This window comes from Saccopteryx bilineata, chromosome 7 (genome assembly GCF_036850765.1).
Source record: "Saccopteryx bilineata isolate mSacBil1 chromosome 7, mSacBil1_pri_phased_curated, whole genome shotgun sequence".
Classification (NCBI taxonomy): Eukaryota; Metazoa; Chordata; class Mammalia; order Chiroptera; family Emballonuridae; genus Saccopteryx; species Saccopteryx bilineata.
This window is the reverse complement of record NC_089496.1, coordinates 63,549,308-63,565,646: the sequence shown is the minus strand read 5'-3', so window position 1 is coordinate 63,565,646 and position 16,339 is coordinate 63,549,308.

Genomic DNA, 16,339 nt, shown 5'->3' with positions numbered 1-16,339 from the left:
GCTGCATTTAAACGCCAGGTTTAGTCTCTTCACTCCATTCTTAAATTCCATTATTATTAGTGTTATTATTAGGGTTAATATTGAATAGTTTCAAGCATAGAAGCTCTTTCCAGCTGCCACAGACATTACCTCTTTTTTACTGTTTAATACCTTCCTGATTCATAATTCATAAATGCACATCACCTTATCAGTCCCACCCAGGTCTTTAACTCAAAACTCGCCGATTTCAGTTTCACTAACCAGAGACGCTTACTTTTGATCAGACACGTTCATCCTTATGACATCATGGGCAACATTTTCTAAAAACAAACAAAATGAAAAGAACAACACAGTTTCTCAAAGAACTATTACAGATCTTCATTGTTCCTTTCTTGCTCTTTGAGATTTCTCCATATTCTAGTGTAGCCATGTTGTCCTTACATGACTTAAGGGGTGATCGCTTAGTAAACATTCTTTTATATACATGAAACCTATACAATTTAATTACCAGTCACCCCAATCAATTCAATAAAAAAATAAAAGGAAGAAACACAAAACATTAGCTTTAATGGTGATCCACAATTTCAAGCTGTAGAAAAGATATCGTAAATATAGCAGCACCCTTAGCATTTTTTTTTTTTTTATTGTCCCATTTCAAGATGAAGCAGGCTGCTTTATCTCAGCTCAAGTGGGTGGAATTTGTTCCTGGTCAACCAGGTTATACTGCGGTAATACACAGTCCTAAAATCTCAATGGCTCGATACAACGTAGGTCAACTCTCGGCCCGAGGTCCCTGTGCTTGTACAGATGCTCTATTCTGACGAGTCCCAGATCGACGAAGCCTTGTCACCTTGACTGTGGTCAGTTATCACACCAGAGGGAAGAGCCCTCTGGAAGGTTGTCCCCTGGCGGTGAAATGTGCCATCTAGAGGTGACACACGTCACTTTCCTCCCAGCTCACTGGCTGGAACTTTGCACTTGACTCATATCCTGGAGACAAGAGTCGGACTCCTACTACACGCTTGGGAGGGAGAGACCTCAGCCTCTCCTTTTCACCTCTCTCTTTTTACCATTTTATCTCTCTTTTCTCAAAGGATTCCTCTTCCCTGAAGTTCACTGACATTTCTTTTTTTTGCCTGAACCTCAGAACAATTCCTAGACCATCGTGGCACCAGTGAACAAAATTCTGAGATGAAAGCAATTTAGCCCGAGTTCACGGATAGCCCCACCTCCTCTGAAATGAGTGCCATTAAGAATCAGCCGTGTCATCATAAAATCTTCTATTATGATACATTTTCTTTCCTTCATTATTCAGAGACAGTGGTCTTTAATTACCCATATTTGTATAAAGTCAATGGGTAGTGATTCTTTGGGGGGGGGGGGAATGGTGTTTGTTTAGCTGTAATTCTTCTGAAAAGTGTCCGCTATCTTTCTTGATGAGCTGCAGAAATGAAGGGGATCCACTGCTTTAACAACAACAACAACAACAACAGAAAGACAAGCATCGTCCCAGAACGAGAACGTCTCTGCACCTCACTTTGTGTAAGTGGACTGGGAACATTTACTTGGCCACACATTTTTTTTCTGGACTCTGATATGTAGTCTTTTAGCGCTTGGAACTTGGCTGAATATTTACTGCTGGAGTCTCTCAATGTAGTTTTCTTATTTATTTATTTATACTGATCACATAAATGAGGGAATATCTCAACATGAATACGAAGCTATAAAGTATCCCGTCATTTTTGTGAGCAGTATATTTTTTTATGGATAAAGAATCCCCCCTCCCCAAATTGATTGAAATGTGTCAAATGTAATGAAACATTGGGTCACAAAGAGAAAAGGGCCTTTTTAAACTTCCAATTACAACTTGCTGTGTCCTCTCTCTCTTCCTTTTCCTCTGTCCCATCATTTTATTAGTAAAGAAAAAAATATTTATATTAAGAGCCCCCTCAAAATAATAATAATAATAATTCACACAGGTCACCTATCCTATTATTAGCAATTCTGGGACAAAGTACGCATGTAATTGATTCAAATCACTCAGTTATTTGAAAAGCATCTGAGACATTTTGGCAAGAGGCTGTCTTTCTTCCCATCCTGTTCCGTTCAAAGCCAGATTGCTTTTTAACCAGATTCGGGACCAATAACACGATAACACGCACCGGAGAGAATGTTTAAAACTCTTGCTGTCAATGTGATAAGCCCATACCATTATATCGCGACAAATGACGCCATTTTATGTAGACAAGCCATTGGAGAAAGCGGGCGTCCAGAAATTCAGCAGGCCCCTTTGGTAGGATTCACAGAGCCCGGAGCCAGCACCTGCGACCGGTCACTAGCCTGAGCAGGCCACTCCTTTGCAGCCTGTCAGGCGACAGGCCGCTGACGGGGCGGTCTGTGAGGTCATTCCACCCAGCTCACCATGGGAACCGAAGGAGAACGCTCCGCGCTTGGAGGACGCACACAGCTGTGATGTCACGCGCACAAAGACAATAATAAAATGCGGCCAGGGTGGTGTCAGCTACACCTTGGCTCTTTTGTTCCAATCCTCCTCCTCCTATCATTTTGTATCCTTGTGTGCGAATCGCCTCATTAGGGCGAGAGACTGAAAATTGGGGTCAGGGTATTTAAACCTGACCCAATCCCAGGCCAGACAAGCCCAGGGGCCCCCGTGGGGGCCCCCCCCGCACTTCAGAGGCCCAGACCACCCCCGAGGTGACACCAATTCAAGCCTCATTTTATAAAGGCCTTATTAATTATTGTCCTTATAAGAAGGAGAGAAGAAGGCTGATAAAGAAATGTGTCATTCTCCGAGTAGGAGTGGGCAGACAAAAAAAAAAAAAAGGAAGGGAGAGGGAGATGGGGAGGGAGAGTGACAGAAGATCAAAAGGAAACCTTCTTCCCTCCCCCCCCCCCGTTTTTTTTTTTTTTTTTTTTTTTTTTTTTTTTTTGCTTTTCATGCCTCCAAACCTCAAAGGAGGTGGGGGAACAATCAGGCCGGGGTCTCCTCTGCTTTCTGGCAATTAGACTCAGCTGATGCGCTGAAAGGGATGAATGGCAGGGTGCAAGGCCCTTCTCCCAAGCTGCAGACAACAGGCTTTTCCAGAGGCCGCCGCGCGGCGAACACCATCCGAACCATTTCCAATGGAGACGCGGGGCGGGGGGCGGGGGGCGGGGGGGGGGGGGGGATTCATTAATTCACCGGCCTAAACAATGACGGGAACCTATAATGTCTCTATAAACACGTTAATAAAGACTGTCATCTCAGACCGTCATCCCCCCCCCCCCCCCCCCCCCCGTGTCTTTAACACCGTATCGGGGAAAAAAGACGCCTTTTTATTTCTCCAGTGGCTAAATTGTAAACCCTTTGGCCGAAAAAATCCTGCACCCAACATAACGGGGTATTTCATTTTTTCTTTTCTTTTTTTTTTTCATATAAGGCCACAAAATTGGGGGGAAAAAAAGATAGAGAGCGAGAGACCTAAACCTTTTACCCTCAAATCTATAAAAGCTCAAGTTGTCATCCGTGTTAGAGACTGTAATGAGCTCTCGGATTTGATCATTCTTTCCGTATCTCCTTCAGCGTTGTTCTCAATTTCTCTTTATTTATGTAATTTTTAATCAGTTAATTGGGGAAATGAAATTTTGTTGTTGTTGTTAACTTTGTCAATGCTGGCTAATTAGAGGGGAGGTCGATGCCACGGTCTAGCCTGCTGTGGACCAGGGTGTGTGGCTGTGGGGGACATGGGGGACAGGCTGGTTACTGATCGTTGTATTTGAGGCATTATCTAGATTTAAATTAAAAAAGAAAAATAAAAGATAAGCAGATGAGCCGTCTGGCCTCAGGGACAGTAGACACTTAGAAGCCAAAAGGACTCCAAGACCAGCGGGTCCCTCAGGGACGAATGGGTTTTGACTTTCAAGGGCTCTACTTCCCAAATGTAAGGGCCCAGGGCCATCTGATCAGTTTCGTCCCTACCAGGATGAGCAGTGATTTGCAAACAAGGGGCCCATATTTAAAACCATTTGTGATGGAGACCGGCTCTGGGGTTTCCGTGTTAGTGTCTCCACGGTGTTCTGCACCCGGGCCACCTGTTAGGCTCTGCCCTGGAGGTGACACTCAGCCTGGGACGAAACCCGCCAGCCAGCATTTGCGAGCTGCTTTTTGCTCAGCCCCTGCAGAGAAAATGGTTGCATGTGGGTGGGTGTGATTCCACCTGGTGGCTCAGCATAGCAAGGGTCAACCGCTTACGTTACTGTTGACTCCTTTTTCCAGTGGCACTGAGAACTGCTGTTTCTAGGTGACAAAATCCAGCACCACTAACGACAAAAGTAATACTAAAAAGGAACATGGCTGTCCTCAAAGCATCTTTCATCTGCGTCTGATGGGACATTTGCTGCACCAAGAGCCGGCACTTTGTTTGACATATTTGGAAACTGAGGTAGCTGGAGCTTTTGCCTTTCCCAGGGGTGGGCAGGACGACTGGAAACCCAGCCCAAAGAACTTGAACTTTCTGCCCCACTTGGGACATGGTGCACCTTGACCCACAGAACAACGGTGCCTGCTGTGGCCTCAATTTCCTGGACTGCTCTTGAGGGTCCAAGAAATACAGACAATCAGGGCTGGCCGTTCAAATAGTAGGCACAGACTTAGGCTTCACAGCTTCAGTGACACATAATACCTGCAAGGTCTGAACTGGCGATTTTCAACATTTGTCATCTCATGGCATGTATAAACTAATTTCTAAAATTCTGCGGCACACCGAAAAATAACTTTTTGCCAATCTGACAAAAAAAAAAAAAAAGGGTATCATTTTGATTAATTCACACTAGGTGGCTATTGGTGTGCTAGCTGTTGTCAACATTATTATTTGACAATCTAAGGGAAAAGAGGTCAGCGCCCCTGCCTAAATGGTCAGGTATTGATGTTTTAAAAATTCTTGGCCCTGGCCGGTTGGCTCAGCAGTAGAGCGTCGGCCTGGAGTGCGGGGGACCCGGGTTCGATTTCCGGCCAGGGCACATAGGAGAAGCGCCCATTTGCTTCTCCACCACCCCCCTTCCTCTCTGTCTCTCTCTTCCCCTCCCGCAGGCGGGGCTCCATTGGAGCAGGGATGGCCCGGGCGCTGGGGATGGCTCCTTGGCCTCTGCCCCAGGCGCTGGAGTGGCTCTGGTCGCGGCAGAGCAACGCCCCGGAGGGGCAGAGCATCACCCCCTGGTGGGCAGAGCGTCGCCCCTGCTGGGCAGAGTGTCTCCCCTGGTGGGCATGCCGGGTGGATCCCGCTCGGGCGCATGCGAGAGTCTGTCTGACTGTCTCTCCCCATTTCCAGCTTCAGAAAAATGCGGAAAAAAAATAAAAATAATAATAATAAAAATTCTTGCATCCCACAGGTTGAAACTCGCTGGTCTAGACAAGCTCTGGTCCTGAGCATACTGGGTGGTATTAGAAGACCCCTAGGTAAGGTTTGCTCTATAAGTTTTGCTTAGTTTCCTCAACTTTTCTGGGTGAAGACACGAGATCACACGGTTGCAAGGATGACCATGACAATCGAAGTCCAGGAGCTTTTGGTGTATTCACGGGAGATCATTGCTTTGCAAACAGTCCATTGTCAAGTAATAAATACTGGTGTACATAGTTTGGGGAAGTAAAATCTCCCCACAAGTGAACTCGTATGCAGATCGTTCACAGGTGACTCCTCGGGGTGGGCAAAAGAGGTTTTAAGGGCAGCAGAGTGGACATTGATATATTACGGGATTTTTCATTCTCTGCTGCAGAGAATGGTGTCGATACCCCAGGCCCACCCTGCCTTCAACTCTGTGCAGGTGGCTGAGGAGAGGATGACCGGAGGGGAGATGCCAGGCACAGAAGGGTGACTAGCAGTGCTGATGACCTTTCTCATTGCATGACCTCCCTTCCTTATAGATGAGGAACGAGATTCAGAGAGGTACAATCCTCTACAGTTGGTAATGTTAGATCAGACACTGACTTGACACTTTGTTTCTCCGAAGTGTAATTTCTTTCCATGTCGCTTACTCACTTGTTTATTAATTCTTTGCTCTCATCCATCCATTCCTTCATATGGCCATCCATTCGAAGAATATGCCTGACAACCCATAGTCCCACTGACCAATGAAGAGATAATCAAAATGTGGTCTATACAGACAATGAGATATTAATCAGCCTTAAGAAGGAAGGGAATTCTGTCACATGCTACAGCATGAACGGACCTTGGGGAAATGAGGCTAAATAAAATAAGCCAGACACAAAAGGACAGATACTGCATGACTCCACGTACAAGAGTTCCTAGCCCAGTGGTTCTCAGCCTTTCTAATGCCGTGACCCCGCAAGACAGTTCCTCCTGTTGCGGTGACCCCAAACCAAAAAATAATTTTGGTGGCTACTTCATAACTGTAATTTTGCTACAGTTATGATTCGGAATGTAAATACCTGATATGCATTATGTATTTTCCGATGGCTTTAGGCGACCCCCGCTGGGGTCGCAACCCACAGGTTGAGAACCGCTGTCCTAGAGCTATCAAATCCATAGAGGTAGAAAGCAGAGGATGGTTGTGGGGTGGTGGGAGAGGGGAGAAATGGAAATTAGTGCTGAATGGGTCCCGAATTTCAATTTGGGAAGGTGAAGCGTTCTGGAGAGGGATGGTGGTGGTGGTGGTCGGACAAGATTGTGAATGTGTTAATGTCATGGAACTTGTACCCTCATAGACAACAGGATGGTGATGACCACAGGGAAAGAGGGTGAGGGGGATAAAAGAGAGAAAAGAGGGGATAAATGGTGAAGGAAGGAGACTTGTCTTTGGGTGCTGAACACACAATACAATATACAGAGATGACATATGATAGAATTGGACCCAAGAAACCTGTATAATTTTATCAACCAATGTCACCCCCAATAGATTCAATAAAAAAGAGAAAAAAGTGTGAAGTGGTAAATTTAATGCAAAGGATAATTTACCATGGTTAAAAAAAAAAGTTTTGAGAAATTAACATATTCTCTACACTGTACTACTATAGTTTCAGAGAATATGGAGCTGAATGTAAAGCCCACTTTGATGTTGAGGAAAAAAGACAAAACTAAACAAAATGTAGTTTTATGTTGACTCTCTGGGCCAGATTTTGCCCAGACTTGCCCTGCAGGCACAGGCTGAGTCTGAATGGAGCAGAATGACCTTGTGTCTGGGATACACACACTTTCTTCTTCTGCTTATGGGAAGGGAATATTAGGCTCAGCCTTAATTATATCTAGATACATGTAGGACTTGCAAGGGCTATATAAGACAGAATAAAACAGAGAGAAGTCAACGTCTCCACATTTATTTGTATCCTTACTGAGCACAAATTGTCCTTGGATTTTGCTGTTGCTTCCTTTAAGAAGTTATTCTCATGTAAATTTTAATAGAAAGAACTTGCAACATTGTTGTAGACACAGAACTACCTTCTCTGGGAAGCATGGTTGTTTGGGAAAAAAACGATACTTAAAGTTCCTTTATATTTATCCCTGTTAATTTCTCCTAAATTCTTCTTTGATCTAACGATAGCCTTGCTTTTGTTTGGTACCAATTAAATGTGGAGCTTGCCTTGGGACAGTCTCTTCGGGTCCCCTCTCCTGGTGCGCCCTTTCTGAGGGCACACGGGATGCTCGCTGGCTGTGTGATAGGCAAGTTCCTCCCGAGATCTGAAATATTAATGCCCAGTGTCAGATAGCGCATTACCCACAGAAGCACAGGCCCGGAGATTTGAATTAGCTTTCTCACTCCCCTCTCCTAAGAGGTTTTGTGGTCGCTGATGTTTTTGCTCAAATGCATATATTTTGAAATCTGCCAGGTAGTATCAGGAATTTAATTTTTTAAAAATGCCAAGTGGTGAATGCAAACCTTATTGGCTTTGCAGGAGAGGTTTTGAAATCCTTGATTCACTCCCAGTCATTCCGATGATCTGTTTGCTATCAACCTTTTTCTGTCTAATGCAGAAAGGAAAAAGAAGAAATGGAGAACACCAGTTTTGAAGGGGGGCAAAATGAGACAGGTTGGTCAGATGGAAGAGGGGGTGAAGTAAGAGTGCGGGGTAGAATGTTCTAGACATTATTCACCTCATTCTTGCTGACTGAGCCCCAAGACATATCTCAGCTATTTTCAAAGGTGCTGTTGCTGAACCTGGTTTGAAATGTTGATGAGTTGAATTTCTTTCCAGTCAATTAATCCGCTCTTCTGTGGGTATCTCACCATCACCTTCTCTTTGGGACAAATAGAACATGACACTAACATGTATCTAAAGTGCACATTTTCTTTCTTTTTGTGTGCATGTGACAGAGACAGAGGAGAGAGAGAGACAGAGAGGGACAGACAGACAGGAAGGGAGAGAGATAAGAAGCATCAATTCTTCGTTGTGGCTCCTTAGTTGTTCGTTGATTGATTTCTCATATGTGCCTTGACTGGCGGGCTATAGCAGACCGAGTGACCCCCTTGCTCAAGCCAGTGACCTTGGGCTCAAGCTGGTGACCTTGAGGTTTCGAACCTGGGTCCTCTGCATCCCAGTCCAATGCTCTATCCACTGCGCCACCGCCTGGTCAGGTTAAAGTGCACATTTTCTTCCAAGATTTTTCTTTCCATCTTTCTTCCAAAGAACAACCACTCATTTGTCTTGCCCCACCCAAACCCTTGGATTCCCCGCCCCCTTGCTTATTTCCATCAGGACGTAGGACCCACAATCCTCTGAACTGGGAAGCAGGTTCCTTATACCCTACTTTGACAATGAGTGGGCACCCATACCTTGGACTGGCCCTAATACTCAAAAGATTGGATGCATTCTGGCTATTTCCTGTTCCTGGTGAAACACTACTGAGACCCCTAAGGATGACAGTGTTAATGAGCACTCATGGTGTTCCTTACTAGGGGCCATCAGAGATGATGTCATCACATCCCCGTGAATAAGAAGATACTTGCAGACCAGGAAGGGGTAAGATGGATACGTTCATGTAAGGGAAAAAAGACCATGAAAATATAAGGGTGTCAATTAAGAGCCTGCTAGGGACCAGGCATTGCCCACTCATTCTGGTTTTGAACTGTCACTTACTGCGGGCTGATAAAAATGTAAAAAATGTATATTTTACCTTTATTCGGTCATATAATGAAACTGAGTTTCAGAGAGCTTGATGAGTCAGATATGATTTCGAAGACCATGCTCTGCTCGCTCCGGTACCTCAGCTAAGTGCCACTCAGCCAAGGAGCATAGGAGCCCTCGATGTACCATGTGGTGACCCAGATGTCTCCAAAGCGGAGAGCTCCCTAATTCACCATGTTGTCCTGGTTCTGCTCCAACATGTCATTGTTCGTACCATCAAAGTAAACGTCACCCATCAGCCCCAAACTATACTTGCCTTGCAATGCCCAATAGGCCAGACTGTGGCTTCCGTTAAAACTCAGTGAAACCCACGACACCATTTTAATTTTTTTACCAAGAACCATTGCTCAGGCCCTGGCCGGTTGGCTCAGTGGTAGAGCGTCGGCCTGGCGTGCGGGGGACCCGGGTTCGATTCCCGGCCAGGGCACATAGGAGAAGCGCCCATTTGCTTCTCCACCCCCTCCTTCTTCCTCTCTGTCTCTCTGTTCCCCTCCCGCAGCCAAGGCTCCATTGGAGCAAAGATGGCCCGGGCGCTGGAGATGGCTCCTTGGCCTCTGCCCCAGGTGCTAGAGTGGCTCTGGTCGTGGCAGAGCGACGCCCGGGAGGGGCAGAGCATCGCCCCCTGGTGGGCAGAGCGTCGCCCCCTGGTGGGCGTGCCGGGTGGATCCCGGTCGGGCGCATGCGGGAGTCTGTCTGACTGTCTCCGTTTCCAACTTCAGAGAAAATACCAAAAAAAAAGAACCATTGCTCAGAGGTCAGCAGGGCAGAGGTCACATTCTCCCAGCCTATGTGTGGGGATCGGCTGACACTCGCCATTCTGGAAAAGTCCTTTAAGCCTCTCCCGGCTTCAGGATCGAAACGCATGGGAAGATACTGAACATCGTCCTCGACTCGTGCCATTGATGTATGATCCAAAAGTATAAAAGTAAAACGCGAAGAGCAATCCGTCTCCTGCGGATGTTCGAGGATTTCTCTGGAACGGCTTGAGAGGATTTCTGTCAAGCGAGAAGCGCACTCGACCTTTGGTGAGAGGCCACGTGTGTTGATGGTGGGTATGCGGAAAATCTCTAAGAGAATGGTGGTCGGTGTTGCCAGGAAAGGAGTTAACCAACCGTGCCCTGGAGACATCTAGAGTTCACAAGGAAGAGGGCGGTCGCTCCGCTGTGAACCCCAATTAAAAGGAAGACCCTCGCTGGGCAAGCCTGCCCCACCCTCAGGATAAACAAGTTTGGATTCGGTGTGATGGCACTACACTGACTGGGGCAGAGTGATACAGTCGATGTGCCCCCTTGGGGCAGGCACAAAAGGGGCGGCTTAATCATCATCAAGCTAGGAGGACAGGGCACAGTCAAACACCGTCCTGGGTGGGCTGAAATTAATGACCCCTCCCCACCACGACTGCCTACCTCCAGGTTCCTTTAGAAGTAATTATACAACACAGTAGTTGGTATTCAGTTCACAAGAGAGGGCGTTTAGCCAAACCATTTGTCTGCAGGGTTTGATCTTGCTGTAATTTTATGCAGATTTACAAACTGTGTGATAAAAATGAGTTAGCCAGAGACTGTCTGGAGGGGACCAGGATCATCCCCACTCAAACTTTCCTGAACATCTGAAGTTAACATTCACTTGTGAGAGTGGATGTCATGTTTTTCCGTGTGTGTGTGTGTGTGTGTGTGTGTGTATGGGGACTGCTTTCCTCAAAGACACAGCGAGCTCCCCATTCTGCTGGAGTGTAGTGGGCAGCCTGGTGCCCACTTCAGGCCAAAGGAATGGCCTTTGGGGACAGAAAACACTGGACCTGTGATGTGTGTTGCAGAAGGTTTAATATTTTACAGATGGTCAAATGCCTGGGGAGTTATCTCTCTCTTTGGGCAAAGAGGTAATAATGCCATAGATAATGATATCTAGCCCTGGTTGGATGCTCAGCTAGTTAGATCATCATCCCAAAGCTCAGAGGCTGCTGGTTCGATCCCCAGTTGGGGCACATAGAGGAACAGATGGATGTTCCTTTCTTTCTTTCTCTCCCTCTCTCCCTTCCACTCTCTCTCTTTCTAAGATCAGTACAATAAACATTTATAAAAATAATGATATCTAAATTTAATGTAGCATTTTCTCCTTAAAATATCTGTATATGTAATATGTATATGTGGATATATATATATATATATACACCTATATAAAAATGAATAGTATTATGTCCTTAAATCATGCTTCTGTGGTTCACAAAGTCACGAGCGCAAGATTTGGCGAAGTCACAGATATTATGTGATGTCACTAGGCCCTGTGGTAATCCACACTGCAATCCTGAGATAAGGACACTATTAGCTCCACTTTACATTTGAGGAAAGTGACCTTTCAAACCTAAGCAATGAACTCAAAGCTGATGAGGGTAGAATGAACTCGACTCAAATCCATTTTTTTTCTGTTTTCTGACCCTAAACTCAGTGGTATTCAATGACATTACTCTGCCTTCTTCTGGAAGTCAAGCCACAGTACAAGAAGTTAGCCACCTTTCTCTGTCTCCATTTGTTTCCTTTTGAGTGGCACGGTGGTGCAGTGGTTAGCACACTGGGTTCAGCTTTCACTTGCGTCCTCTGTGTACTGCTTGGGGTGGTATTCAACCTCAAAGGAAATTTTCTGAAGGCTCTGCACAGGCATTGTTTTGACATTGGGCCATTGAAATGGGCATGAGGAGAGGAGAGCTGGAGATTTGGAGTTTGAGGGCGTGAGGAGGCCTCTGGATGCCATCCAATACTGTGGGTCAGTGGCCAGAGAAGCCCAGGTCATTAAAGCCATGGACTTCGATAATATCCGTGAGGGACAGAGGAGAGAATAAGAAGAGAAGAAAACATGAGAGTGGAGAAGATGAGAGGCTGCAATGTGGAGGTGCAGAGAGAGAGCCGGGGGGGACCTGGTGTCGTAGAAACCAAAGGCAGGATCGATGAAGTAGAAAACACTAAGTGAACATGAGGTCAGAAGGGCACCTGGTGAATTTAGCATTACTGTGGCCATTGTGGGGAAGCTCTATCCCACCAGGTGAATGGGGGACATTAGGACACACGTGTCCATTCAGATGGTGGATGGAGAAGCCAGTAAAAAGTCACGAAATAAAAACCAGGTATTTGTAAGGTCCCTGGATAATGGAGGAAGGTCACGTGGGTTCCCTAGCTGGGAACTTTGGCTAGGACCACCCACAACCAAGCGCACCAAAAGAAACTTCCCAAGAGTCCTTTGGAAAAAAGCGACCGTCTGCCAGCCAGTGAGATTATATATACCTCACGCGGGATATAAATATCCCTCATGCGGTTTAACCCTTGCAACTTCCTTGGCCTCCATATTTCCTCTGGGCCAGGGAACCTCGTTGGGCAGGATGTGCGCTCTGTACTCAATAAAGCTTTTTATTATTCTACACTTCGTGGCTCCGGCCCCTTCCTTCTTTCTCAGCGGGGGGTGGGGGGTGGGGGGGGGAAATACCTTACATTTTGGTGCCGAAACCCAAGAGGAGTTAGAAGTCGGCCAGGACCGCTCCTCTTCCCCATCCCCTCCGAGAAAAAACCAGGATCTCCGACCTTCCACCCACTTCAGCTCACGGTGCAGTAAGTCTCCTGCCTCCAGCCACCCTGGAGTTCTTTCCACCAAGACTCCCTGTCCGGAAACCATAGCTACGTCAGGGACCTCTTTCCGTTTCCAGTGCGTGTGTGCCCATGGAGACGTCCTGAGCACATCCACTCTACCTTATCCGTCCATGGCCAGAGCTTGAGTTTTAGGACGCTGCTACTCAAATCTGAGCACTCCGAGGACTGAGGGCAGCTGTGGGGGCATAGGAATCTCCCTCTCTAAAGAAGAAGAAACTGTTTTTTCTTCTCCACTGTGGCCAGGCCATAGAACCCACTGAATTAGCCTCCCAAAGGGACTTTAGGTTTTAACACCCTCACCAATTTAACTATCGTCGAAAAAGCTGGGAACTGTTTGGAGATCTCTTACATTCACAGCTTCTAATTATTCACGTGCCTATCCTTAATCTCTGTGCTGCCTGTTCCACCATGCAGGCCCTTTTTCTGGCCAGAGAAACCTCACCTAGAACCTCCACTCCTGATCTTTCCTTCTCCGTGGACTCCCAACTCTCTTTCCCTCCTGCCTGACCCCCGGGGGCACCCCTCTCTCGGGACTTCTCTCTGGTCCCTCTGTGGACCTCTTTAGCTCAGGTCTCTTCCCTCCGAGAGCCCCCTCCCCTCCCTTCACAAAATCCTGTTTCTTATTCACCACTTCTAGTCTCTTTCTCTCCTCCCCTGCTGGCCAGGGGATCCTCCCTTCTCTGCTGTGTTCTTAAACCCCTCCTCCGTCAGGCCTTTCTCCACCTACTACTGGCTCTTACACCGGTTTGCAGGACCCTGACGCCCAACCCCAATTTTCTTGCCGGAAGTTCTGGCCTGTCCTGCCTCTGGCTCCAGCGTTTCCTGTGGGATCTGGGTGCCGGGCTCCCCAGGAGCCCTCCTCCTCTTATTCTAACCCTGAAAACCCCTATCCAGAACCTGTGAACATGGCATTTAAAGTTTTTAATGGTCCCAACTAGTAGAAACAGGCCAAGGCTGTTCACCAGGCCCGCATGCAGCAGAAGGTCACGCTCCAAACCCAAACTCTTGTGGCAGCCCTGAGGCCGGCAGAGCAACAGGGGCAAGGCACAGGAAGTGCCCGGCCCAAGTCTGGACCACAAAGAAAATCCCACCAGCGGCTTGCTTTACGTGTGGCAAGCAGGGTCACTGGTCCCAGCAGGGCCCCTGCCCGCAGCTGCCCACTGAGCCCTGCCCTGACTGCAAGCAGCCCAGTCACTGGTGGAGTGATTGCCCCTTTGGGCAACAGGCTTTTCCTTAGTGCCTCTACATGGAGGACAAGCCGCCCTAATGGGAGGCCAATCCAGCCAGGTGGGTGCATCACTCAAACTCCTAGGACACGGCCTGGACTCGGAGAACCCAGGGTATGCTGCAACTAGCGGGTAAGTCCATTTCATTTCTTGTGGACACGAGGGCTACCTTCTCTGTTTTGCCAACACACTCTAGACCTCTAGTTTCCTCATAGGTCTTGGTTATGGAAATGGATGGGACCCCTTCTTTTCTCCTTTTTACACCACTCCTGACATGCAGTTTTGCCTCAAGCTTGCCTCCATACGGGACCACTGGCAGTTGGAACCACTGGACTCCACCCATTTCCAGCTCATCAAAAGGCTGGACCCTACAAATCCCCCTATTACTCCTCTTTTTTTAATTCTTACAGGACTGCATCCACAAAGTTTTTCCAGTCACAGCCAAACAGATGTTCCTCCTGACACCCCTCAAAACCACCACCGGCAATCTCCCCTCCCCACGACACCCCTAATCAGCAGGAAGTCGCCAGACGAATTAACGGCGCCCCTATACTATTTAACACAAAAGGTCAGAATGTAAGGTCAGTGGATAATGGAGGAAGGTCACGTGGGTTCCCTAGCTGGGAACTTTGGCTAGGACCACCCAGAACCAAGAGCGCCAAAAGAAACTTCCCAGGAGTCCTTTGGAAAAAAGCGACCATCTGCCAGCCAGTGAGATTTCACTACATCATATTAGCTCACCCATCCTAGGGACCCTTTAAATATCCCTCACGTGGTTTAATCTTTGCGACTTCCTTGGCCTCCATCTTTCCTCGGGGCCAGGGAACCTCGTCGGGCGGGATGCATACCCTGTACTCAGTAAAGCCTTTTATTATTCCACACTTCGTAGCTCCGGCCCCTTCCTTCTTTCTCAGCGGGGGGAAAAATACCTTACAGGTATGAACCACTTTTTTCAGGAAATTTGGCAATAAGGGCAAGAAAGGTCATAAGGGAGTGACGAGAGACTGTCATGACAAGGAAAAAAAAAAAAATCTATATTTATTTACATGTTTTTTCTTTTATTTGTATCTGTGTGAGCTATAGATGTTAAACTAAACTTACTGTGGTGCCCACTGCACTATACATGTCAGTCAGATCACGATGCCGCACGCCTTCTCTGGTACGTCAACGGTTTCTCAATAAAACTGGGGAAAACGGGGCTCTGTCTGGAGGACAGGAATGAAGGGGCCGAGAAAGAGAACGTAGGGGGTGGGTCACAGGAAAGTCCACAGGTGAAGAGAATCCCAGGGAACATGACAGCGAACGAGGGCAGACGAGGTGTTCAAGAGACTTGAGAAAGCCGGTCAGGAGCTGAGCGTTGGTGAGACAGAGAGGTGCGTCCGCACTGGGTTTCTCGGAGTGCGTGACGCCCTCCTCAGCGATGCGCGGTGCATTATCACCCCACGCCGTTGCACTAAGGAATGCGTTCACCGTTCTGCCGGGGTTAGCAGAGAAAGGGCGCCATGCTGGCTTCCAACGCGCACTTCCACTTTCCTTCAAGGGACATGAGCGCCTCTGTCTCCTTTGCAAACATCTTCTCATTGTAAGAAAGGCAGCAAGCAAATTTCTATACCTTGCTTGTAAACGATGCTATCTTTCTTCCTCTGGATTCGGAAACCGTCGCTTGTGAGTTTTCTTTGTGAGGAACGGTTCCCATAACAACGTGGGAAGCCAGACCTCTGGGAGCAGCCCCGTGGAGCTCTGGCATCTTCTCCAGCACACGGGGGAAGATGCCAGCCCGCCCACACGGGCTCGCTTGTTGACACGCACTCGGTATCTGGAAATAGGCCAGCCCTGCGCACCGCAGGCAAACCCGGGCTTCCGTAAGTCATGTTGTCTCTCACGTGGCAAAGCCAAATTTTTAAATGTATCAACTGATGATGAAAAAGAAGGAAGTATTGTAAAATAGTCTCATAGGCTGAAAAAAAAATCGTTCTGTGTCTCAGGGGTTTTAAACATTGATGTTAATACATACTCAATACAGTTCAAGTATATTGTATTAATACGTGTGCATGAAGCATTTAAGTACATAGTAAATGGCCTTACCTGTGGTGGCGCAGGGGATAAAGTGTCGATCTGGGACGCTGGGGTCGCTGGTTCTAAACCCTGGGCTTGCCTGGAATAGGCATATATGAGAAGCAACTACTATGAGTTGATGCTCCTCCCCACTGCCTCTCTCTCTCTCTCTCTCTCTCTCTCTCTCTCTCGTTATCTAAAGTCAATAAATAAAATATTCAAATTCAATTCAATTCAATTTTGAAAAGGTATGTACCCTGTTTCCCTAAAAATAATACATTCCCCAAAAATAAGACCTAGTGCGATTT